Here is a 26800-nt window from a genome sequence, read left to right as displayed (position 1 = left end):
CTTCCTACCTGTTAGAATTTCAGTAGTTGCTTTTTATATATAGATTAGTGATGGACCCTCCTGCATTTTAGTAATTTCTGTAGTTTCTTTTATCATAATGATTCGTGATGGACCCTCCTACCTGATGGAAAATTGACTTGTTACTGCCTTTTTGTAATTTCAGTGGTTAGTTTTTTTCTTAAAAAAGGTTAGTGATGGGACCTCCTGCCTGTTGCTAATTTCAGTAGTTATTTTGCATGTAAAGATTAGTGATGGAAACTCCTTCCTGTTGGTAATTTCAGTGGTTACTTTTTATACAAAAATTAGTGATCGGCACTCCTACCTGTTGGTAATTTCAGTAGTTACGGTTGTTATCTGAAGATTAGTGATGGACCCTTCTGCCTGTTGGTGATGTCACTAGTTACTTTTGTTATCTAAAGATTCGTGATGGACCTTCCTACCTGTTGGAAAATTGACTTGTTACTTTTAATATAAAGATTTGTGCTGGACCCTCCATCCTGTTGAAAATTACAGTAGTTGTTTTTTATATAAAGATTCGTGATGTACTCTCCTACCTGCTGGTAATTTCAATCGTTACTTTTGTATGTAAAGTTTAGTGATGGTCCCTCCTACCCGTTGGTAATTTGAGTAGTTACTTTTTTATAAAGATTAGTGATGGGATCTCATGCCTATTCGTAATTTCTGTTGTTACTTTTAGTATAAATATTAGTGATTCATCCTCCTGCCTTTTTGTAATTTCAGTAGTCAGTTTTAAAAAATTGGTTGGTGATGGAATCTCCAATCTCTTGGTAATTTCAGTAATTACTTTTTATATAAAGATGAGTGATGGACCCTCCGACATGTTGGTAATTTCAGTAGTATCTTTTTCTGTAAAGTTTAATGATGGACACTCCTACCTGGTGGTAATTTCAGTCGTTATTTTTTATGTAAATTTAGTGATGGACCCTACTATCTGTTGGTAATTTGAGCAGTTACTTTTTTTATAAAGATTAGTGATGGGACCTCCTGCCTATTAGTAATTTATGTTGTTACTTTTAGTATAAATATTACCGATTGATCCTCCTGCCTTTTTGTAAATTCAGTAGTTATTTTTTTTAAAAAGGTTGGTGATGGAACCTCCAATCTGTTGGTAATTTCAGTTATTACTTTTTACATAAAGATGAGTGATGGACCCTCCTAGCTGTTGTTAATTTCTTTCGATAATTTTTATAAAAAGGTTACCTGTTGGTAATTTGACTTGTTACTTTTTATATAAAGATTAGTGATGGACCCTCCTACCTGGTGGTAATTTGGGTCGTTAAACTTTTCTAATATTAGTGATGGACCCTCCTGCCCGTTGGTAATTTCAGTAGTTTATTTTTTGTATAAAAAAGTAACAACTCAAATTATCAACAGTTAGGAGGGCCCATCACTATAAAATTGGTGATGGGCCCTCCTAACTGTTCGTAATTTGAGTTGTTACTTTTTATATAAAGATTACTGATGGGCCCTCCTGCCTGTTGGTAATTTCAGCATTTGCTTTTTATATAAATGTTAGTGATGGACCCCTCAATCTGTTGGTAATTTCCGTAGTTACATTTTTATCTAAAATTAGTAATGGCCCATCCAACCTGTTGGTAATTTCAGGAGATAATTTTTACATAAAGATTAGTAATGGCCCCTTCTCTCTGTTGATAATTTTTGTAGTTAATTTTCATGAAAAGATTAGTGATGTACACTCCTACCTGGTGGTATTTTCAGTAGTTATTTGTATGTGGAGATGAGTGATGGACCCTCCAACCTGGTTGTAAATTTAATAGTTAATTTCATATAAAGATTAGTGCTGGGACCCTCATACCTGCTGGTAAATTGACTTGTTACTTTTTTATATAAAGATTAGTGATGGACCCTCCTACCTGGTGGTAATTTCAGGAGTTACTTTTTGTATAAAAAATAGTGATGGACCCTCCGACCTTGTGGTAATTTCAGTAGTTATTTTTATATGAAGATTAGTGATGGACCCTCCTACCTGTTGGTAATTTCAGTTGTTACTTTTTATATAAAGATAAGTGATGGACACTCCTCCCTGTTGGTAATTTCAGTAGTCACTTTTCATGTAAAGGTTAGTGATTAACCCTCCTACCTGTTGATTATTTCAGTAGTTACCTTCTATATAAATATTCGTGATGGAACCTCCTACCTGTTGCTAATTTGAGTTGTTATTTTTTGAAAAAAAGATCTGTGATGCGCCCTCCTAACTGTAGGTAATTTGAGTAGTTATTTTTTATATAACGTGTATTGATGGACTCTCCTCCCTGTTGATAATTTCAGTATTTACTTTTTCTATAAAGGTTAGTGATTGACCCTCCTACAGGTTGGTAATTTCAGTCGTTAATTTTTATATAAAGATTAGTGCTGGGGCCCTGCAAGTTTATTGACGTTTTTCCACCTCTCGCACAGAACCATTTATTCATACTGATGTCCTCTCTCCTCAATATGTTGTAATCAGGAACATTTCTCTGTGTTCTGTGAAAACCCAGGCCCTGTTTTAAAGATACCTGATCACATTTCTCATGATTCTGACTTTCCAAACGTGTTTGGAATGATTTCGAGATTGACAGACGTAACACACAATCTGAATGTCAATTCAATGGAATGTTGACCCGTTCTCGTTTTACTTTTTAAGATCAAGTTACTCTTCAAAACCTCCTTCCATTTTCCTTCTAATAACTTTTCACTGTTTCATAAATCTTCTGTTCCTGCTCCAACAGTTTTATTAATTCCACTCAGTGCTGTGGCCCTCCTACCTGTTGATATTAAAAGTAACTATTCAAATTACCAAGATTAACGGTCAGGAACGACCTATCTGTGTGAAAGATGGTTTCGCCTGAACCGGTTTCCCTTTAAAACATTCTGGAAGTTTGTTTCTCTCGAAAGGGAGCGGCCTCTCTTTATTTAGTTGAGCCAGTTCAACACCGTCACGAACATATTTCAGCAAAAACAGAAGTCCCTGCTCCATTCTCCCACCTAATTCGCATTAAACTAATCAATTATAATTGATCAGGAACAAGTTTTGGCTCCGATTTTGCTCCTGTCCTGTGATTGGATGGCGTTCAGTCCAGCCTCGTGTAACCATAGGCTGATTTTCCAGGTGCCCGGCAGAGAGCGATAATCGGCCATTGCGAATCTGTTAACCCTTTACTGAGCTGAACTTTGTGTTCGATCAGTCTTTGATCAGTGCAACCGGAACCAAACGGTTCAGTAATTAAAAAGAGCCAGTGTCATAGTTTAAAAAATGCAAATAGAGTGAGAAAGGCCAGTTTCCCACCCCTGTTTACTGAATATCAAATTCTAACATGAGGAGGAGGCACATCTGGACTAAGATGTTGCAAATCTCCAGAGTTCGTGTTCCTGCTTTCTGTCCCGTAATCGCTTTAAAATGTGCCTGTGGGGAGATTGGTGGGGTCCATGAAGGGATAAGCACTGAAATTCCCAGTGTAAAATACCCGGCCTTCAGTCAGTGTCTGAGCGAACAATTAGTGAATTGTTCCATCCGCGAGGAATGGAGAGCTCCCTCCGCCGGAGAACATATCTGACAGCGGGAAATCGGCTTTAGAAAAGAGGAAGGGGCAGAAAAAGTTAATTTAAATCAAATTGACACGACATGAACCTTACCTTGATACCGCAAGTATTTTCCGCCTCGCAATGTCCGTGTAGATTTGACAAATTATATCCTTGTTATTTCAATGTAATCAATCGACTGCAAGTTCTTTGCATTATTTTAGCAGTTCACAACTTGTGAATTTGATCTGATCCTTGTTATGTGAGATTCAGAGCTCCGCCCCCTGTGAAAGCTGCTGCCAGACATCAGGATGGATTTCAACACAAACATTCCTCATGTGTTTCAGAACAGGGAGCGGCCTTTCTGGTGGAATCAAATCGAACCGGGTTGACAATTCGCTGCCACGTCAATTGTGAACAAAGATGGTGATAAATTTTACTTGTTCTCTTCTTGTTAAAGAGAAGTTCAGTAAAACAGATATTTGGTGAGAAATAAATAGTTACATTTGCATCAGGGACATTGTTCACTGAAGTCCCATCGATTTTCTGATGTTGGCGCTTTCAATCCTGTGGCCAAGAGCCAGTGTTTCGTCAGTGAGCAGAGGAGAGGCGATTTCTGCAAGTGAGGATATTAACCATTAAACCGCCGAATTAAACTATTGCGAAGCATCAATCAGATCAATCACTGGGGGAATGGACAGTATGGGTAAATGCTGGGTTTATATATCATTAAATGCATTGTTACATGAACAGCGTGGTTAAATGGTGGGTTTATATATCATTAAATACACTGCCAAATGGACAGTGTGGGTAAATGCTGAGTTTATATATCATTAAATACACTGTTAAATGGACAGTGAGGTAAATGATGGGTTTATATTTCATTAAATACACTGTTAAATGGGCAGTGTGGGTAAATGGTGGGTTTACATATCATTAAATCCTCTGTTAAATGGGCAGTGTGGTAAGTGGTGGATTTATATATTGTTAAATACGCTGCTAAATGGACATTTTCTTAAATGGTGGGTTTATATATCATTAAATACACTGTTAAATGGACAGTGTGGGTAAATGGTGGGTTTATATATCATTAAATACAATGTTAAATGGACATTGTGGGTAAATGGTGGGTTTATATATCATTAAATCCACTGTTTAATAAACATTGTGGGTAAATGGTGGGTTTATATCATATTAAATACACTGTTAAATGGACAGTGTGGGTAAATGGTGGGATTATTTATCATTAAATGCAGTGTTAAATGGGCAGTTTAGGTCAATGCTGTGAATTTTCACATTAAATACACTATTAAATCGACAGTGTGGGTAAATGTTAGGTTGATAAAGCGTTTAATACACTGTTAAATGAACGGTTTTGGTAAATGGTGGGTTTGCGTGGAGTTAGGGTGTGTTAATTGAAATTTCTAAAATGATAAAAGGATTCAATAGAGAATTACATAGAATTACATAGAACATATGGCATTGTAACAGGCCATTCGGCCCAACATGTCCATACGACACACGAGACTCCACCCCCTACTTCTTCTATCCCTACCACCATATCCTTATATTCCTTTATCCGTCGCTTGTTTATCTAAGTTTCGTAAATGCATCTATGCTCGTCGCTTCAACCATTCTCTGGGTGAAAAATTTCTGCTGAATTCCCGATTGGATTTACCCCCAGAACCCTCTGCTCCTCTACCCGATTTAGACACTTATTATCCAAGCAGTTTGTGGCCCCCTTATTTTTCCTACTAAAATGTAATACCTCACACTCATTAGGTACAGATAATGCATTTCGTCTGATGGAGGATTCCAGAACAAGGGGACACAATATTAAAATTAGCACTCGGCCGTTCAGGAGTGAAATCTGGACGCACTTTTTTTCACACAAAGTTTACTGGAAATGTGGAATTCCCTCCTCCAAAAGGTTGTGGATTCTGGGTCAACTGAAATTTTCACGGTTGATAGCGGCAGATTTTTTTTGTTCACGGTGTGAAACGATGTATCATAATAGGTACATCACAGGAGTCCTTTCGGCCCATGATGCCTGTGCTGGCTCTTTGAAAGAGCTTTCCAATTAGTCCCTTTTCCATGCTCTTTCCCCAAAGCCCTGTAAATTTTTCCTTCAAGTTTTTATCCAATTCCCCTTTGAAATTTACTGTTGAATCTCTCTTTTTGCCCCTCTTATTTCCACCTTTTTTTTTTAGATCTCCTCTGTTCCTTCTGTATTCAGCCTGGTTCACTCCTGTATTATAAACCTTACATTCGTCATAAGCCTCAGTTTTCTGTTTCATTTTAATATCTCTCTCTTTAGTCATCCAGGGAGCTCCAGCTTTGGATTCCCTTCCTTTCCCCCTCGTTAGGATGTGTCTGCACTGTGCCCGAACCAAGTAGGCTCTGACTGGCTGTTTTTATTTAAGGCAGAGCTCCATCGGTTCTGAACTTCGCAGAATTCCAGGGGAGTAAAGATCAGATAATCGGTGCAAGAGAATCGAAGGTAAACGTTGTTAAATATAGTTTTGTAAACACTCCCATTGTTCCACCCTGTGTCCAGTCAGAATTAAACAGTGAAACCCCGAAAGCAACCTGCGATTTTATTACGTGGCCGGTTAAAAGTTCAGTACAAGAGATTCTGTATCTGTAGATTTTAAATACTAAGTTCCTGAAATTGATGCTTTTTGTATCTGCCGAGATGCTGAACTGATGTGTCCAGGATTCTGGATCGCAATTCACCTCCCCTCACCCCCCCCCCCCTCCCCAAACCCACGTTATCATAAGAATCGTGTGCAGTCGATAAACAGAGAGACAGGTCAGGACATCGCACTCTCTGGCGCCGTTTCGGAGTCTCCGCCTCTGCCGGGCGAGTCCCAGCAGTTCTCCCGCACCCACCTGGCAGGACAAGGCAATACTTGCACAGAAGGTTGTTTTTTAATATGTGTGTTTGACAGTGCAGTCCTTCTAACTCATTTGCTTTAACCGCAGCATTGCACAAACACAGCCTGCCGGCTCCGGGCATTTTATTGGTGCATTTTGAAGTACCCCTTCTACCGTGTTCTGGATTGTGCCGAGATTGCCTGAATTTACCCGCTACTCGGGGAGAAGATTATGTACTGGGTTGTTCCTGTCCGTCATTACTTTCCTTTAATTCCTGTCGTCACTTGTTCAATGCATTATTTACCAACATTATCAGGAAAGATTTAACAGGCTGTGGCTCTGTTCTCTTTTAAGTTGAAGACGGAGAGGTGACCTGATTGAGGTCTTTAATATTCGGAAGGAGGTCCATAGGTCCGACCTCGAGAGGATGCTACCAATTGAGGGCGGTCCAAAACTAGAGGCCATGAATATAAAATAGTTACTAATGACACCAAGATATAATTCAGGAGAGACATCTTATAGAATAGCGAGAATGTGCAATTCGCTACCACGTGGAATGGTTGAGGCGAAAAGTGCAGATGCATTTAAGGTGAAGGTAGATAAATACACGAGGGGGCTAGAAGTAGAAAGATAAGTTGATAGGGTGCGATGCAATAGTGTGGGACAACGCTAGTGTTGAGCATAAATACAGGCAAAGACCTGTTGGGACAAATGGGCTGTTCCTGAGCTGTAAAATGCTATGTAATTCAATTAATATTTTTATTACACCAGCTCTTTCATCAACACAGTTGCAGTCAGTAATAACAACCCTATATTGAGCAGGGATACTGTCAGAATTATCAGCCCTATAATGAGTAGGGATACTGTCAGTAAAAACAGGCCTATAATGGGCAGGGATACTGTCAGAATTATCAGCCCTATAATGAGCAGGGATACTCTCAGTAATAACAACCGTATATTGAGCAGGGATACTGTCAGAATTATCAGCCCTATAATGAGCAGGGATACTCTCAGTAATAACTGCCCTATAATGAGTAGGGATACTGTCAGTAATAACAGCCCTATATTGAGCAGGGATACTCTCAGTAATAACAGCGCTATATTGAGCACAGATACAGTCAGTAATATCAGAGCTATATTGAGCACAGGTACAGTCAGTAATATCAGCTCTATGATCAATACAGGTAATCTCAGAAGTATAAGCTGTATACTGTCAGTTGTATCATCTCTATAATCAACACAGATACTGTCAGTAAAATCAACTCTATAATCAATACAGATCCTGTCAGTAAAATCAGCTCTATAATCAATACAGATACTGTCATCAATATCATCTCTATAATCAGTACAAATACTGTCATTAATATCAGCCCTGTAATCAGTACATACACTGTCAGCAATATCATCCTTACTGTCATTAAGAGCAGTTCTAAAATGAGTACAGATACTGTCAGTAATATCATCGTTGTAATCAATACCGATACTCTCATTAATATCAGTTCTATAATCAGTAGAGATACTGACATTAATATCAGATCTGAAATCAACACATGTCCGTAATATCGGCTCTATAATTAATACCGATACTGTCAGTAATATCAGCACTTTTTAGTTTCACAATTGCTATGCTGAGATATGAACTCACGATCCGAGCGCTGTTCTATTACCAATAGGCTTGCACTTTGAAACAGTCTCGAATCGCCAACATGCCACATTCATTCGCCACATTATATCAGGGACTCTGAGGTCGCTCTGATGCTCAGACTCGGGATAACATCACCTCCCCCCACACCCCGGTTTTCGTGCCATTCGGGTGGTTTCTTTCCCACATGAACCGGGTAAGAAGAATCCAATCCCTTTGAACCCCAGATCCCCACTCCTCATAAGGAGTAGAGTGCATTAAACCTCCTCCCGCACTGAGGGGCCAATCAGAGATTTATGAATCCATTCTCATCCCACACTTAGAGGCCAATCAGAGACCCGCACTTTCCAGCAGCCACCGGGAACCCTGGGTGTTGTCACTCCCCCAACCCAGAAGCAGAGGAGACAGAGGGGCATTCTGGGAGAAGTCAGCTCAGTCACCTCCACTGAACAGTGGGTAGCAGAAGAAGCCCTTCAGTGACTACCAGGAGGAAAAGCATCCAGCAAAGGAGACAGAGGGGCATTCTGGGAGAAGAGGGCTCAGTCACCTCCAATGAACAGTGGGTAGCAGAAGAACTGGTGTCGAGGAGCAGTTAAACCCGAAACACAACACTTGTGTTTCCCTCCCTCCTCCTCGAACCAAAAAAAAGAGGCACTGTGAGGAGGGCAAGCAAGTTGACTAGGAGGAGGATCGAGCTACTGCAGCTGCTGGAGGCACGAAGTCACAGCCAACAGGAAAATGATTGGCTGGTGACTGATAATTAGTTTTTCTTTCTTTTTTTTGACATTGTAGTTGTTGTTAAGCTAATTTAAGGGTTAAGTCATGGCAGGAGATCCCGGACCCGTGTCATGTTCCTCTTGTGGAATGTGGGAATTCAGGCATGCTTCCTGTCTCCCTGGTTCCTTCACCTGCGGGAAGTGTGTCCAGCTGCAGCTACTGTTTGACCGCTTGACGGCTCTGGAGCTGCGGATGGACTCACTTTGGGGCATCCACGATGCTGAGGAAGTCGCGGATAGCACGTTCAGTGAATTGTTCACACCACAGATAAAAATTACTGAGGGAGATAGTGAATGGGTGACCAACAGACAGAGGAAGAGTAGGAAGGCAGTGCAGGGGTCCCCTGCGGTCATCTCCCTCCAAAACAGGTATACCGTTTTGGATACTGTTGGGGGAGATGGCTCACCAGGGGAAGGTGACAGCGGCCAGGTTCATGGCACCGTGGCTGGCTCTGCTGCACAGCGTGGCAGGAAAAAGAGTTGCAGAGCTATAGTGATAGGAGACTCGATTGTAAGGGGAATAGACAGGCGTTTCTGCGGACGCAACCGAGACTCCAGGATGGTATGTTGCCTCCCTGGTGCAAGGGTCAGGCATGTCTCGGAGCGGCTGCAGGACATTCTGGAGGGGGAGGGTGAACAGCCAGTTGTCGTGGTGCATATAGGTACCAACGAAATAGGTAAAAAACGGGATGAGGTCCTACAAGCTTAATTTAGGGAGTTAGGAGTTAAAGTAAAAAGTAGGACCTCAAAGGTCGTAATCCCAGGATTGCTATCAGTGCCACGGGCTAGTCAGAGTAGGAATGACAGGATAGCTAGGATGAATACTTGGCTTGAGAGATGGTGCAAGAGGGAGGAATTCAAATTCCTGGGCCATTGGAACCGGTTCTGGGGGAGGTGGGAGCAGTACAAATTGGACGGTCTGCATCTGGGTAGGACTGGAACCAATGTCCGAGGGGGAGTGTTTGCTAGTGCTGTTGGGGAGGGTTTAAACTAATGTGGCAGGGGGGTGGGAACCGATGCAGGAAGTCAGTGGGAAGTAATGTGGTGACCGAAACAAAAGACAGTAAGGGAGAGTGTACGAAACATGACCCGACAGATGGTCTGAGAAAGCAGGGCAAAGACCAAGGGAAGTCTAAATCAAACTGCATTTATTTCAATGCAAGAAGTCTGATGGGCAAGGCAGATGAACTCAGGGCATGGATGGGTACATGGGACTGGGATGTTATAGCTATTACTGAAACATGGCTAAGGGAGGGGCAGGAGTGGCAGCTCAATGTTCCAGGGTACAGATGCTATCGGAACGATAGAGCAGGAGGTAAGAGAGGAGGGGGAGTTGCGTTCTTGATTAGGGAGAACATCACGGCAGTGGTGAGAGGGGATATATCTGAGGGTTCGCCCACTGAGTCCATATGGGTAGAACTGAAAAATAAGAAGGGAGAGATCACTTTGATAGGATTGTACTACAGACTCCCAAATAGTCAACGGGAAATTGAGGAGCAAATAAGTAAGGAGATTACAGACAGCTGCAAGAAAAATAGGGTGGTAATAGTAGGGGACTTTAACTTTCCCAACATTGACTGGGACAGCCATAGCATTAGGGGCTTGGATGGAGAGAAATTTGTTGAGTGCATACAGGAGGAATTTCTCATTCAGTATGTGGATGGCCCGACTAGAGAGAGTGCAAAACTTGACCTCCTCTTGGGAAATATGGAAGGGCAGGTGACAGAAGTGTTAGTGAGGGATCACATTAGGACCAGTGATCATAATTCCATTAGTTTTAAGATAGCTATGGAGAATGATAGGTCTGGCCCAAAAGTTAAAATTCTAAATTGGGGAAAGGCCAATTTTGATGGTATTAGACAGGAACTTTCAGAAGTTGATTGGGAGAGTCTGTTGGCAGGCAAAGGGACGTCTGGTAAGTGGGAGGCTTTCAAAAGTGTGTTAACCAGGGTTCAGGGTAAGCATATTCCTTATAAAGTGAAGGGCAAGGCTGGTAGAAGTAGGGAACCTTGGATGACTCGGGAGATTGAGGCCCTAGTCAAAAAGAAGAAGGAGGCATATGACATGCAAGACAGCTGGGATCAAGTGGATCCCTTGAAGAGTATAGAGATTGCCGGAGTAGAGTTAAGAGAGAAATCAGGAGGGCAAAAGAGCTTCTACAAATACATAAAGGGCAAAAGAGTAACTAGGGAGAGATTAGGGCCTCTTAAGGTCATCTATGTGCGGAACCACAAGAGATGGGTGAGATCCTGAATGAATATTTCACATCGGTATTTACGGTTGAGAAAGGCATGGATGTTAGAGAACTTGGGGAAATAAATAGTGATGTCTTGAGGAGTGTACATATTACAGAGAGGGAGGTGCTGGAAGTCTTAACGCGCATCAAGGTAGATAAATCTCCGGGACCTGATGAAATGTATCCCAGGACGTTATGGGAGGTTCGGGAGGAAATTGCGGGTCCCCTAGCAGAGATATTTGAATCATCGACAGCTACAGGTGAGGTGCCTGAAGATTGGAGGGTAGCAAATGTTGTGCCTTTGTTTAAGAAGGGCGGCAGGGAAAAGCCTGGGAACTACAGACCAGTGAGCCTGACATCTGTAGTGGGTAAGTTGTTAGAGGGTATTCTGAGAGACAGGATCTACAGGAATTTGGAGAGGCATAGACTGATTAGGAACAGTCAGCATGGTTTTGTGAGAGGAAAATCATGTCTCACGAATTTGATTCAGTTTGTTGAAGCGGTAACCAAGAAGATAGATGAGGGCTGTGCAGTAGACGTGGTCGACATGGACTTCAGCAAAGCCTTTGACAAGGTACCGCGTGGTAGGTTGTTAGGTAAGGTTAAATCTCACGGGATCCAAGGTGAGGTAGCCAATTGGATACAAAATTGGCTTGAAGACAGAAGACAGAGGGTGGTTGTCGAGGGTTGTTTTTCAAACTGGAGGCCTGTGACCAGCGGTGTGCCTCAGGGATCGGTGCTGGGTCCGCTGTTATTTGTTATTTATATTAATGATTTGGATGAGAATTTAGGAGGCATGGTTAGTAAGTTTGCAGATGACACCAAGATTGGTGGCATTGTGGACAGTGAAGAAGGTTATCTAGGATTGCAACGGGATCTTGATAAATTGGGCCAGTGGGCCGATGAATGGCAGATGGAGTTTAATATAGATAAATGTGAGGTGATGCATTTTGGTAGATCGAATCGGGCCAGGACCTACTCCGTTCATGGTAGGGCGTTGGGGACAGTTATAGAACAAAGAGATCTCGGAGTACTGGTTCATAGCTCCTTGAAAGTGGAGTCACAGGTGGATAGGGTGGTGAAGAAGGCATTCGGCATGCCTGGTTTCATTGGTCAGAACATTGAATACAGGAGTTGGGATGTCTTGTTGAAGTTGTACAAGACATTAGTAAGGCCACACTTGGAATAATGTGTACAGTTCTGGTCACCCTATTATAGAAAGGATATTATTATACTAGAAAGAGTGCAGAAAAGATTTACTAGGATGCTACATGTGACTTGATGGTTTGACTTTTCGGGAGAGGTTAGATAGACTGGGACTTTTTTCCCTGGATAGTAGCAGGTTTAGGGGTGATCTTATCGAAGTCTATAAAATAATGAGGGGCACAGATAAGGTAGATAGTCAAAATCTTTTCACAAAGGCGCAGAATCAGCGCTGTGGGACCGGGTGACTGATTCTCATGATCCTTTCGCTGCGCCTCTGACTTCACAATGGGAGACAACTCTCGCTTAGCACGGGCTTAAAACTTGGAGCGCGGCCCGTGAATGGGGACAGACAGGGAATCGGGCAAAATGATCAAGGACTGAGAGCACATCACTTTTAAACAGAGACAGAATGATCCGGGACTGATCGCTCACCCCTTTTAAACTGGGACAGAATGATCCGGGACTGATCGATCACCCCTTTTAAACAGAGACAGAATGATCCGGGACTGATCGCTCACCCCTTTTAAACAGAGACAGAATGATCCGGGACTGATCGCTCATCTCTTTTAAACAGGGACAGAATGATCCGGGACTGATCGCTCACCCCTTTTAAACAGAGACAGAATGATCCGGGACTGATCGCTCATCCCTTTTAAACAGGGACAGAATGATCCGGGACTGATCGCTCACCCCTTTTAAACAGAGACAGAATGATCCGGGACTGATCGCTCACCCCTTTTAAACAGGGACAGAATGATCCGGGACTGATCGCTCACCCCTTTTAAACAGGGACAGAATGATCCGGGACTGATCGCTCACCCCTTTTAAACAGGGACAGAATGATCCGGGACTGATCGCTCACCCCTTTTAAACAGAGAAAGAATGATCCGGGACTGATCGCTCACCCCTTTTAAACAGGGACAGAATGATCCGGGACTGATCGCTCACCCCTTTTAAACAGGGACAGAATGATCCGGGACTGATCGCTCACCCCTTTTAAACAGGGACAGAATGATCCGGGACTGATCGCTCACCCCTTTTAAACAGACACAGAATGATCCGGGACTGATCGCTCACCCCTTTTAAACAGAGACAGAATGATCCGGGACTGATCGCTCACCCCTTTTAAACAGACACAGAATGATCCGGGACTGATCGCTCACCCCTTTTAAACAGGGACAGAATGATCCGGGACTGATCGCTCACCCCTTTTAAACAGGGACAGAATGATCCGGGACTGATCGCTCACCCCTTTTAAACAGGGACAGAATGATCCGGGACTGATCGCTCACCCCTTTTAAACAGGGACAGAATGATCCGGGACTGATCGCTCACCCCTTTTAAACAGGGACAGAATGATCCGGGACTGATCGCTCACCCCTTTTAAACAGGGACAGAATGATCCGGGATTGATCGCTCACCCCTTTTAAACAGAGACAGAATGATCCGGGACTGATCGCTCATCCCTTTTAAACAGAGACAGAATGATCCGGGATTGATCGCTCACCCCTTTTAAACAGGGACAGAATGAACCGGGACTGATCGCTCACCCCTTTTAAACAGAGACAGAATGATCCGGGACTGATCGCTCACCCCTTTTAAACAGGGACAGAATGATCCGGGACTGATCGCTCACCCCTTTTAAACAGGGACAGAATGATCCGGGACTGATCGCTCATCCCTTTTAAACAGAGACAGAATGATCCGGGACTGATCGCTCACCCCTTTTAAACAGGGACAGAATGATCCGGGACTGATCGCTCACCCCTTTTAAACAGAGACAGAATGATCCGGGACTGATCGCTCACCCCTTTTAAACAGACACAGAATGATCCGGGACTGATCGCTCATCCCTTTTAAACAGACACAGAATGATCCTGGACTGATCGCTCATCCCTTTTAAACAGACACAGAATGATCCGGGACTGATCGCTCACCCCTTTTAAACAGGGACAGAATGATCCGGGACTGATCGCTCACCCCTTTTAAACAGACACAGAATGATCCGGGACTGATCGCTCACCCCTTTTAAACAGAGACAGAATGATCCGGGACTGATCGCTCACCCCTTTTAAACAGACACAGAATGATCCGGGACTGATCGCTCACCCCTTTTAAACAGGGACAGAATGATCCGGGACTGTTCGCTCACCCCTTTTAAACAGACACAGAATGATCCGGGACTGATCGCTCATCCCTTTTAAACAGACACAGAATGATCCTGGACTGATCGCTCATCCCTTTTAAACAGACACAGAATGATCCGGGACTGATCGCTCACCCCTTTTAAACAGGGACAGAATGATCCGGGACTGATCGCTCACCCCTTTTAAACAGGGACAGAATGATCCGGGACTGATCGCTCACCCCTTTTAAACAGGGACAGAATGATCCGGGACTGATCGCTCACCCCTTTTAAACAGACACAGAATGATCCGGGACTGATCGCTCACCCCTTTTAAACAGAGACAGAATGATCCGGGACTGATCGCTCACCCCTTTTAAACAGACACAGAATGATCCGGGACTGATCGCTCACCCCTTTTAAACAGGGACAGAATGATCCGGGACTGATCGCTCACCCCTTTTAAACAGGGACAGAATGATCCGGGACTGATCGCTCACCCCTTTTAAACTGGGACAGAATGATCCGGGACTGATCGATCACCCCTTTTAAACAGAGACAGAATGATCCGGGACTGATCGCTCACCCCTTTTAAACAGAGACAGAATGATCCGGGACTGATCGCTCACCCCTTTTAAACAGAGACAGAATGATCCGGGACTGATCGCTCACCCCTTTTAAACAGACACAGAATGATCCGGGACTGATCGCTCACCCCTTTTAAACAGAGACAGAATGATCCGGGACTGATCGCTCACCCCTTTTAAACAGGGACAGAATGATCCGGGACTGATCGCTCACCCCTTTTAAACAGAGACAGAATGATCCGGGACTGATCGCTCACCCCTTTTAAACAGAGACAGAATGATCCGGGACTGATCGCTCACCCCTTTTAAACAGACACAGAATGATCCGGGACTGATCGCTCACCCCTTTTAAACAGAGACAGAATGATCCGGGACTGATCGCTCACCCCTTTTAAACAGGGACAGAATGATCCGGGACTGATCGCTCACCCCTTTTAAACAGAGACAGAATGATCCGGGACTGATCGCTCACCCCTTTTAAACAGAGACAGAATGATCCGGGACTGATCGCTCACCCCTTTTAAACAGAGACAGAATGATCCGGGACTGATCGCTCATCCCTTTTAAACAGGGACAGAATGATCCGGGACTGATCGCTCACCCCTTTTAAACAGGGACAGAATGATCCGGGACTGATCGTTCACCCCTTTTAAACAGGGACAGAATGATCCGGGACTGATCGCTCACCCCTTTTAAACAGACACAGAATGATCCGGGACTGATCGCTCACCCCTTTTAAACAGAGACAGAATGATCCGGGACTGATCGCTCACCCCTTTTAAACAGGGACAGAATGATCCGGGACTGATCGCTCACCCCTTTTAAACAGGGACAGAATGATCCGGGACTGATCGCTCACCCCTTTTAAACAGGGACAGAATGATCCGGGACTGATCGCTCACCCCTTTTAAACAGGGACAGAATGATCCGGGATTGATCGCTCACCCCTTTTAAACAGAGACAGAATGATCCGGGACTGATCGCTCATCCCTTTTAAACAGAGACAGAATGATCCGGGATTGATCGCTCACCCCTTTTAAACAGGGACAGAATGAACCGGGACTGATCGCTCACCCCTTTTAAACAGAGACAGAATGATCCGGGACTGATCGCTCACCCCTTTTAAACAGGGACAGAATGATCCGGGACTGATCGCTCACCCCTTTTAAACAGACACAGAATGATCCGGGACTGATCGCTCACCCCTTTTAAACAGGGACAGAATGATCCGGGACTGATCGCTCACCCCTTTTAAACAGAGACAGAATGATCCGGGACTGATCGCTCACCCCTTTTAAACAGACACAGAATGATCCGGGACTGATCGCTCACCCCTTTTAAACAGGGACAGAATGATCCGGGACTGATCGCTCACCCCTTTTAAACAGGGACAGAATGATCCGGGACTGATCGCTCACCCCTTTTAAACTGGGACAGAATGATCCGGGACTGATCGATCACCCCTTTTAAACAGAGACAGAATGATCCGGGACTGATCGCTCACCCCTTTTAAACAGAGACAGAATGATCCGGGACTGATCGCTCACCCCTTTTAAACAGAGACAGAATGATCCGGGACTGATCGCTCACCCCTTTTAAACAGACACAGAATGATCCGGGACTGATCGCTCACCCCTTTTAAACAGAGACAGAATGATCCGGGACTGATCGCTCACCCCTTTTAAACAGGGACAGAATGATCCGGGACTGATCGCTCACCCCTTTTAAACAGAGACAGAATGATCCGGGACTGATCGCTCACCCCTTTTAAACAGAGACAGAATGATCCGGGACTGATCGCTCACCCCTTTTAAACAGACACAGAATGATCCGGGACTGATCGCTCACCCCTTTTAAACAGAGACAGAATGATCCGGGACTGATCGCTCACCCCTTTTAAACAGGGACAGAATGATCCGGGACTGATCGCTCACCCCTTTTAAACAGAGACAGAATGATCCGGGACTGATCGCTCACCCCTTTTAAACAGAGACAGAATGATCCGGGACTGATCGCTCACCCCTTTTAAACAGAGACAGAATGATCCGGGACTGATCGCTCATCCCTTTTAAACAGGGACAGAATGATCCGGGACTGATCGCTCACCCCTTTTAAACAGGGACAGAATGATCCGGGACTGATCGTTCACCCCTTTTAAACAGGGACAGAATGATCCGGGACTGATCGCTCACCCCTTTTAAACAGACACAGAATGATCCGGGACTGATCGCTCACCCCTTTTAAACAGAGACAGAATGATCCGGGACTGATCGCTCACCCCTTTTAAACAGGGACAGAATGATCCGGGACTGATCGCTCACCCCTTTTAAACAGGGACAGAATGATCCGGGACTGATCGCTCACCCCTTTTAAACAGGGACAGAATGATCCGGGACTGATCGCTCACCCCTTTTAAACAGGGACAGAATGATCCGGGATTGATCGCTCACCCCTTTTAAACAGAGACAGAATGATCCGGGACTGATCGCTCATCCCTTTTAAACAGAGACAGAATGATCCGGGATTGATCGCTCACCCCTTTTAAACAGGGACAGAATGAACCGGGACTGATCGCTCACCCCTTTTAAACAGAGACAGAATGATCCGGGACTGATCGCTCACCCCTTTTAAACAGGGACAGAATGATCCGGGACTGATCGCTCACCCCTTTTAAACAGACACAGAATGATCCGGGACTGATCGCTCACCCCTTTTAAACAGGGACAGAATGATCCGGGACTGATCGCTCACCCCTTTTAAACAGAGACAGAATGATCCGGGACTGATCGCTCACCCCTTTTAAACAGACACAGAATGATCCGGGACTGATCGCTCATCCCTTTTAAACAGACACAGAATGATCCGGGACTGATCGCTCATCCCTTTTAAACAGACACAGAATGATCCGGGACTGATCGCTCACCCCTTTTAAACAGGGACAGAATGATCCGGGACTGATCGCTCACCCCTTTTAAACAGAGACAGAATGATCCGGGACTGATCGCTCACCCCTTTTAAACAGGGACAGAATGATCCGGGACTGATCGCTCACCCCTTTTAAACGGAGACAGAATGATCCGGGACTGATCGCTCACCCCTTTTAAACAGAGACAGAATGATCCGGGACTGATCGCTCACCCCTTTTAAACAGGGACAGAATGATCCGGGACTGATCGCTCACCCCTTTTAAACAGGGACAGAATGATCCGGGACTGATCGCTCACCCCTTTTAAACAGGGACAGAATGATCCGGGACTGATCGCTCACCCCTTTTAAACAGAGACAGAATGATCCGGGACTGATCGCTCACCCCTTTTAAACAGAGACAGAATGATCCGGGACTGATCGCTCATCCCTTTTAAACAGAGACAGAATGATCCGGGACTGATCGCTCACCCCTTTTAAACAGACACAGAATGATCCGGGACTGATCGCTCACCCCTTTTAAACAGAGACAGAATGATCCGGGACTGATCGCTCACCCCTTTTAAACAGGGACAGAATGATCCGGGACTGATCGCTCACCCCTTTTAAACAGGGACAGAATGATCCGGGACTGATCGCTCATCCCTTTTAAACAGAGACAGAATGATCCGGGACTGATCGCTCACCCCTTTTAAACAGAGACAGAATGATCCGGGACTGATCGCTCACCCCTTTTAAACAGGGACAGAATGATCCGGGACTGATCGCTCATCCCTTTTAAACAGAGACAGAATGATCCGGGACTAATCGCTCACCCCTTTTAAACAGGGACAGAATGATCCGGGACTGATCGCTCACCCCTTTTAAACAGGGACAGAATGATCCGGGACTGATCGCTCACCCCTTTTAAACAGGGACAGAATGATCCGGGACTGATCGCTCACCCCTTTTAAACAGGGACAGAATGATCCGGGACTGATCGCTCACCCCTTTTAAACAGAGACAGAATGATCCGGGACTGATCGCTCACCCCTTTTGAACAGAGACAGAATGATCCGGGACTGATCGCTCACCCCTTTTAAACAGGGACAGAATGATCCGGGACTGATCGCTCACCCCTTTTAAACAGGGACAGAATGATCCGGGACTGATCGCTCACCCCTTTTAAACAGGGACAGAATGATCCGGGACTGATCGCTCATCCCTTTTAAACAGGGACAGAATGATCCGGGACTGATCGCTCACCCCTTTTAAACAGGGACAGAATGATCCGGGACTGATCGCTCACCCCTTTTAAACAGGGACAGAATGATCCGGGACTGATCGCTCACCCCTTTTAAACAGAGACAGAATGATCCGGGACTGATCGCTCATCCCTTTTAAACAGAGACAGAATGATCCGGGATTGATCGCTCACCCCTTTTAAACAGAGACAGAATGATCCGGGACTGATCGCTCACCCCTTTTAAACAGAGACAGAATGATCCGGGATTGATCGCTCACCCCTTTTAAACAGGGACAGAATGATCCGGGACTGATCGCTCACCCCTTTTAAACAGGGACAGAATGATCCGGGACTGATCGCTCACCCCTTTTAAACAGGGACAGTATGATCCGGGACTGATCGCTCACCCCTTTTAAACAGAGACAGAATGATCCGGGACTGATCGCTCACCCCTTTTAAACAGGGACAGAATGATCCGGGACTGATCGCTCATCCCTTTTAAACAGAGACAGAATGATCCGGGACTGATCGCTCACCCCTTTTAAACAGAGACAGAATGATCCGGGACTGATCGCTCACCCCTTTTAAACAGGGACAGAATGATCCGGGACAGATCGCTCATCCCTTTTAAACAGAGACAGAATGATCCGGGACTAATCGCTCACCCCTTTTAAACAGGGACAGAATGATCCGGGACTGATCGCTCACCCCTTTTAAACAGGGACAGAATGATCCGGGACTGATCGCTCACCCCTTTTAAACAGGGACAGAATGATCCGGGACTGATCGCTCACCCCTTTTAAACAGAGACAGAATGATCCGGGACTGATCGCTCACCCCTTTTAAACAGAGACAGAATGATCCGGGACTGATCGCTCACCCCTTTTAAACAGGGACAGAATGATCCGGGACTGATCGCTCACCCCTTTTAAACAGGGACAGAATGATCCGGGACTGATCCCTCATCCCTTTTAAACAGAGACAGAATGATCCGGGACTGATCGCTCACCCCTTTTAAACAGGGACAGAATGATCCGGGACTGATCGCTCACCCCTTTTAAACAGACACAGAATGATCCGGGACTGATCGCTCATCCCTTTTAAACAGACACAGAATGATCCTGGACTGATCGCTCATCCCTTTTAAACAGACACAGAATGATCCGGGACTGATCGCTCACCCCTTTTAAACAGGGACAGAATGATCCGGGACTGATCGCTCACCCCTTTTAAACAGGGACAGAATGATCCGGGACTGATCGCTAACCCCTTTTAAACAGGGACAGAATGATCCGGGACTGATCGCTCACCCCTTTTAAACAGACACAGAATGATCCGGGACTGATCGCTCACCCCTTTTAAACAGAGACAGAATGATCCGGGACTGATCGCTCACCCCTTTTAAACAGACACAGAATGATCCGGGACTGATCGCTCACCCCTTTTAAACAGGGACAGAATGATCCGGGACTGTTCGCTCACCCCTTTTAAACAGACACAGAATGATCCGGGACTGATCGCTCATCCCTTTTAAACAGACACAGAATGATCCTGGACTGATCGCTCATCCCTTTTAAACAGACACAGAATGATCCGGGACTGATCGCTCACCCCTTTTAAACAGGGACAGAATGATCCGGGACTGATCGCTCACCCCTTTTAAACAGGGACAGAATGATCCGGGACTGATCGCTCACCCCTTTTAAACAGGGACAGAATGATCCGGGACTGATCGCTCACCCCTTTTAAACAGACACAGAATGATCCGGGACTGATCGCTCACCCCTTTTAAACAGAGACAGAATGATCCGGGACTGATCGCTCACCCCTTTTAAACAGACACAGAATGATCCGGGACTGATCGCTCACCCCTTTTAAACAGGGACAGAATGATCCGGGACTGATCGCTCACCCCTTTTAAACAGGGACAGAATGATCCGGGACTGATCGCTCACCCCTTTTAAACTGGGACAGAATGATCCGGGACTGATCGATCACCCCTTTTAAACAGAGACAGAATGATCCGGGACTGATCGCTCACCCCTTTTAAACAGAGACAGAATGATCCGGGACTGATCGCTCACCCCTTTTAAACAGAGACAGAATGATCCGGGACTGATCGCTCACCCCTTTTAAACAGAGACAGAATGATCCGGGACTGATCGCTCACCCCTTTTAAACAGGGACAGAATGATCCGGGACTGATCGCTCACCCCTTTTAAACGGAGACAGAATGATCCGGGACTGATCGCTCACCCCTTTTAAACAGAGACAGAATGATCCGGGACTGATCGCTCACCCCTTTTAAACAGGGACAGAATGATCCGGGACTGATCGCTCACCCCTTTTAAACAGGGACAGAATGATCCGGGACTGATCGCTCACCCCTTTTAAACAGGGACAGAATGATCCGGGACTGATCGCTCACCCCTTTTAAACAGAGACAGAATGATCCGGGACTGATCGCTCACCCCTTTTAAACAGAGACAGAATGATCCGGGACTGATCGCTCATCCCTTTTAAACAGGGACAGAATGATCCGGGACTGATCGCTCACCCCTTTTAAACAGACACAGAATGATCCGGGACTGATCGCTCACCCCTTTTAAACAGAGACAGAATGATCCGGGACTGATCGCTCACCCCTTTTAAACAGGGACAGAATGATCCGGGACTGATCGCTCACCCCTTTTAAACAGGGACAGAATGATCCGGGACTGATCGCTCATCCCTTTTAAACAGAGACAGAATGATCCGGGACTGATCGCTCACCCCTTTTAAACAGAGACAGAATGATCCGGGACTGATCGCTCACCCCTTTTAAACAGGGACAGAATGATCCGGGACTGATCGCTCATCCCTTTTAAACAGAGACAGAATGATCCGGGACTAATCGCTCACCCCTTTTAAACAGGGACAGAATGATCCGGGACTGATCGCTCACCCCTTTTAAACAGGGACAGAATGATCCGGGACTGATCGCTCACCCCTTTTAAACAGGGACAGAATGATCCGGGACTGATCGCTCACCCCTTTTAAACAGGGACAGAATGATCCGGGACTGATCGCTCACCCCTTTTAAACAGAGACAGAATGATCCGGGACTGATCGCTCACCCCTTTTGAACAGAGACAGAATGATCCGGGACTGATCGCTCACCCCTTTTAAACAGGGACAGAATGATCCGGGACTGATCGCTCACCCCTTTTAAACAGGGACAGAATGATCCGGGACTGATCGCTCACCCCTTTTAAACAGGGACAGAATGATCCGGGACTGATCGCTCATCCCTTTTAAACAGGGACAGAATGATCCGGGACTGATCGCTCACCCCTTTTAAACAGGGACAGAATGATCCGGGACTGATCGCTCACCCCTTTTAAACAGGGACAGAATGATCCGGGACTGATCGCTCACCCCTTTTAAACAGAGACAGAATGATCCGGGACTGATCGCTCATCCCTTTTAAACAGAGACAGAATGATCCGGGATTGATCGCTCACCCCTTTTAAACAGAGACAGAATGATCCGGGACTGATCGCTCACCCTTTTAAACAGAGACAGAATGATCCGGGATTGATCGCTCACCCCTTTTAAACAGGGACAGAATGATCCGGGACTGATCGCTCACCCCTTTTAAACAGGGACAGAATGATCCGGGACTGATCGCTCACCCCTTTTAAACAGGGACAGTATGATCCGGGACTGATCGCTCACCCCTTTTAAACAGAGACAGAATGATCCGGGACTGATCGCTCACCCCTTTTAAACAGGGACAGAATGATCCGGGACTGATCGCTCATCCCTTTTAAACAGAGACAGAATGATCCGGGACTGATCGCTCACCCCTTTTAAACAGAGACAGAATGATCCGGGACTGATCGCTCACCCCTTTTAAACAGGGACAGAATGATCCGGGACTGATCGCTCATCCCTTTTAAACAGAGACAGAATGATCCGGGACTAATCGCTCACCCCTTTTAAACAGGGACAGAATGATCCGGGACTGATCGCTCACCCCTTTTAAACAGGGACAGAATGATCCGGGACTGATCGCTCACCCCTTTTAAACAGGGACAGAATGATCCGGGACTGATCGCTCACCCCTTTTAAACAGGGACAGAATGATCCGGGACTGATCGCTCACCCCTTTTAAACAGAGACAGAATGATCCGGGACTGATCGCTCACCCCTTTTGAACAGAGACAGAATGATCCGGGACTGATCGCTCACCCCTTTTAAACAGGGACAGAATGATCCGGGACTGATCGCTCACCCCTTTTAAACAGGGACAGAATGATCCGGGACTGATCGCTCACCCCTTTTAAACAGGGACAGAATGATCCGGGACTGATCGCTCATCCCTTTTAAACAGGGACAGAATGATCCGGGACTGATCGCTCACCCCTTTTAAACAGGGACAGAATGATCCGGGACTGATCGCTCACCCCTTTTAAACAGAGACAGAATGATCCGGGACTGATCGCTCACCCCTTTTAAACAGACACAGAATGATCCGGGACTGATCGCTCACCCCTTTTAAACAGAGACAGAATGATCCGGGACTGATCGCTCACCCCTTTTAAACAGGGACAGAATGATCCGGGACTGATCGCTCACCCCTTTTAAACAGAGACAGAATGATCCGGGACTGATCGCTCACCCCTTTTAAACAGAGACAGAATGATCCGGGACTGATCGCTCACCACTTTTAAACAGAGACAGAATGATCCGGGACTGATCGCTCATCCCTTTTAAACAGGGACAGAATGATCCGGGACTGATCGCTCACCCCTTTTAAACAGGGACAGAATGATCCGGGACTGATCGCTCACCCCTTTTAAACAGGGACAGAATGATCCGGGACTGATCGCTCACCCCTTTTAAACAGACACAGAATGATCCGGGACTGATCGCTCACCCCTTTTAAACAGAGACAGAATGATCCGGGACTGATCGCTCACCCCTTTTAAACAGGGACAGAATGATCCGGGACTCATCGCTCACCCCTTTTAAACAGGGACAGAATGATCCGGGACTGATCGCTCACCCCTTTTAAACAGGGACAGAATGATCCGGGACTGATCGCTCACCCCTTTTAAACAGGGACAGAATGATCCGGGATTGATCGCTCACCCCTTTTAAACAGAGACAGAATGATCCGGGACTGATCGCTCATCCCTTTTAAACAGAGACAGAATGATCCGGGATTGATCGCTCACCCCTTTTAAACAGGGACAGAATGAACCGGGACTGATCGCTCACCTCTTTTAAACAGAGACAGAATGATCCGGGACTGATCGCTCATCCCTTTTAAACAGGGACAGAATGATCCGGGACTGATCGCTCACCCCTTTTAAACAGGGACAGAATGATCCGGGACTGATCGCTCACCCCTTTTAAACAGGGACAGAATGATCCGGGACTGATCGCTCACCCCTTTTAAACAGACACAGAATGATCCGGGACTGATCGCTCACCCCTTTTAAACAGAGACAGAATGATCCGGGACTGATCGCTCACCCCTTTTAAACAGGGACAGAATGATCCGGGACTGATCGCTCACCCCTTTTAAACAGGGACAGAATGATCCGGGACTGATCGCTCACCCCTTTTAAACAGGGACAGAATGATCCGGGACTGATCGCTCACCCCTTTTAAACAGGGACAGAATGATCCGGGATTGATCGCTCACCCCTTTTAAACAGAGACAGAATGATCCGGGACTGATCGCTCATCCCTTTTAAACAGAGACAGAATGATCCGGGATTGATCGCTCACCCCTTTTAAACAGGGACAGAATGAACCGGGACTGATCGCTCACCCCTTTTAAACAGAGACAGAATGATCCGGGACTGATCGCTCACCCCTTTTAAACAGGGACAGAATGATCCGGGACTGATCGCTCACCCCTTTTAAACAGACACAGAATGATCCGGGACTGATCGCTCACCCCTTTTAAACAGGGACAGAATGATCCGGGACTGATCGCTCACCCCTTTTAAACAGAGACAGAATGATCCGGGACTGATCGCTCATCCCTTTTAAACAGGGACAGAATGATCCGGGACTGATCGCTCACCCCTTTTAAACAGAGACAGAATGATCCGGGACTGATCGCTCACCCCTTTTAAACAGGGACAGAATGATCCGGGACTGATCGCTCACCCCTTTTAAACAGAGACAGAATGATCCGGGACTGATCGCTCATCCCTTTTAAACAGAGACAGAATGATCCGGGACTGATCGCTCACCCCTTTTAAACAGGGACAGAATGATCCGGGACTGATCGCTCACCCCTTTTAAACAGGGACAGAATGATCCGGGACTGATCGCTCACCCCTTTTAAACAGAGACAGAATGATCCGGGACTGATCGCTCACCCCTTTTAAACAGGGACAGAATGATCCGGGACTGATCGCTCACCCCTTTTAAACAGACACAGAATGATCCGGGACTGATCGCTCACCCCTTTTAAACAGACACAGAATGATCCGGGACTGATCGCTCACCCCTTTTAAACAGACACAGAATGATCCGGGACTGATCGCTCACCCCTTTTAAACAGACACAGAATGATCCGGGACTGATCGCTCACCCCTTTTAAACAGGGACAGAATGATCCGGGACTGATCGATCACCCCTTTTAAACAGGGACAGAATGATCCGGGACTGATCGCTCACCCCTTTTAAACAGGGACAGAATGATCCGGGACTGATCGCTCACCCCTTTTAAACAGAGACAGAATGATCCGGGACTGATCGCTCACCCCTTTTAAACTGGGACAGAATGATCCGGGACTGATCGCTCACCCCTTTTAAACAGAGACAGAATGATCCGGGACTGATCGCTCACCCCTTTTAAACAGGGACAGAATGATCCGGGACTGATCGCTCACCCCTTTTAAACAGAGACAGAATGATCCGGGACTGATCGCTCACCCCTTTTAAACAGGGACAGAATGATCCGGGACTGATCGCTCACCCCTTTTAAACAGAGACAGAATGATCCGGGACTGATCGCTCACCCCTTTTAAACAGGGACAGAATGATCCGGGACTGATCGCTCACCCCTTTTAAACAGGGACAGAATGATCCGGGACTGATCGCTCACCCCTTTTAAACAGAGACAGAATGATCCGGGACTGATCGCTCACCCCTTTTAAACAGGGACAGAATGATCCGGGACTGATCGCTCACCCCTTTTAAACAGGGACAGAATGATCCGGGACTGATCGCTCATCCCTTTTAAACAGACACAGAATGATCCGGGACTGATCGCTCACCCCTTTTAAACAGGGACAGTGTGATCCGGGACTGATCGCTCACCCCTTTTAAACAGGGACAGTGTGATCCGGGACTGATCGCTCACCCCTTTTAAACAGGGACAGAATGATCCGGGACTGATCGCTCACCCCTTTTAAACAGGGACAGAATGATCCGGGACTGATCGCTCATTCCTTTTAAACAGAGACAGAATGATCCGGGACTGATCGCTCACCCCTTTTAAACAGACACAGAATGATCCGGGATTGATCGCTCACCCCTTTTAAACAGAGACAGAATGATCCGGGACTGATCGCTCATCCCTTTTAAACAGGGACAGAATGATCCGGGACTGATCGATCACCCCTTTTAAACAGAGACAGAATGATCCGGGA

At 45.9% G+C, this 26800-nt stretch overlaps 1 long non-coding RNA gene across 2 annotated transcripts in view; it reads right to left on the bottom strand.

Annotated features, from left to right (window-relative positions):
* LOC137319740 (uncharacterized) overlaps positions 1–26800 on the bottom strand; it is a 66006-nt gene that overhangs the window by 7095 nt on the left and 32111 nt on the right. For both annotated transcript variants that reach the window (XR_010962265.1, XR_010962266.1), the window contains exon 4: positions 3655–4156. This is a non-coding gene — a long non-coding RNA (uncharacterized lncRNA). The remainder of the gene's footprint in view (positions 1–3654; positions 4157–26800) is intronic.

The sequence above is a fragment of the Heptranchias perlo genome, unplaced genomic scaffold (genome assembly GCF_035084215.1).
Source record: "Heptranchias perlo isolate sHepPer1 unplaced genomic scaffold, sHepPer1.hap1 HAP1_SCAFFOLD_883, whole genome shotgun sequence".
Taxonomy (NCBI): domain Eukaryota; kingdom Metazoa; phylum Chordata; class Chondrichthyes; order Hexanchiformes; family Hexanchidae; genus Heptranchias; species Heptranchias perlo.
Note: the sequence above shows the minus strand (reverse complement) of the source record. Positions and strands in the feature narration are given on the sequence as shown.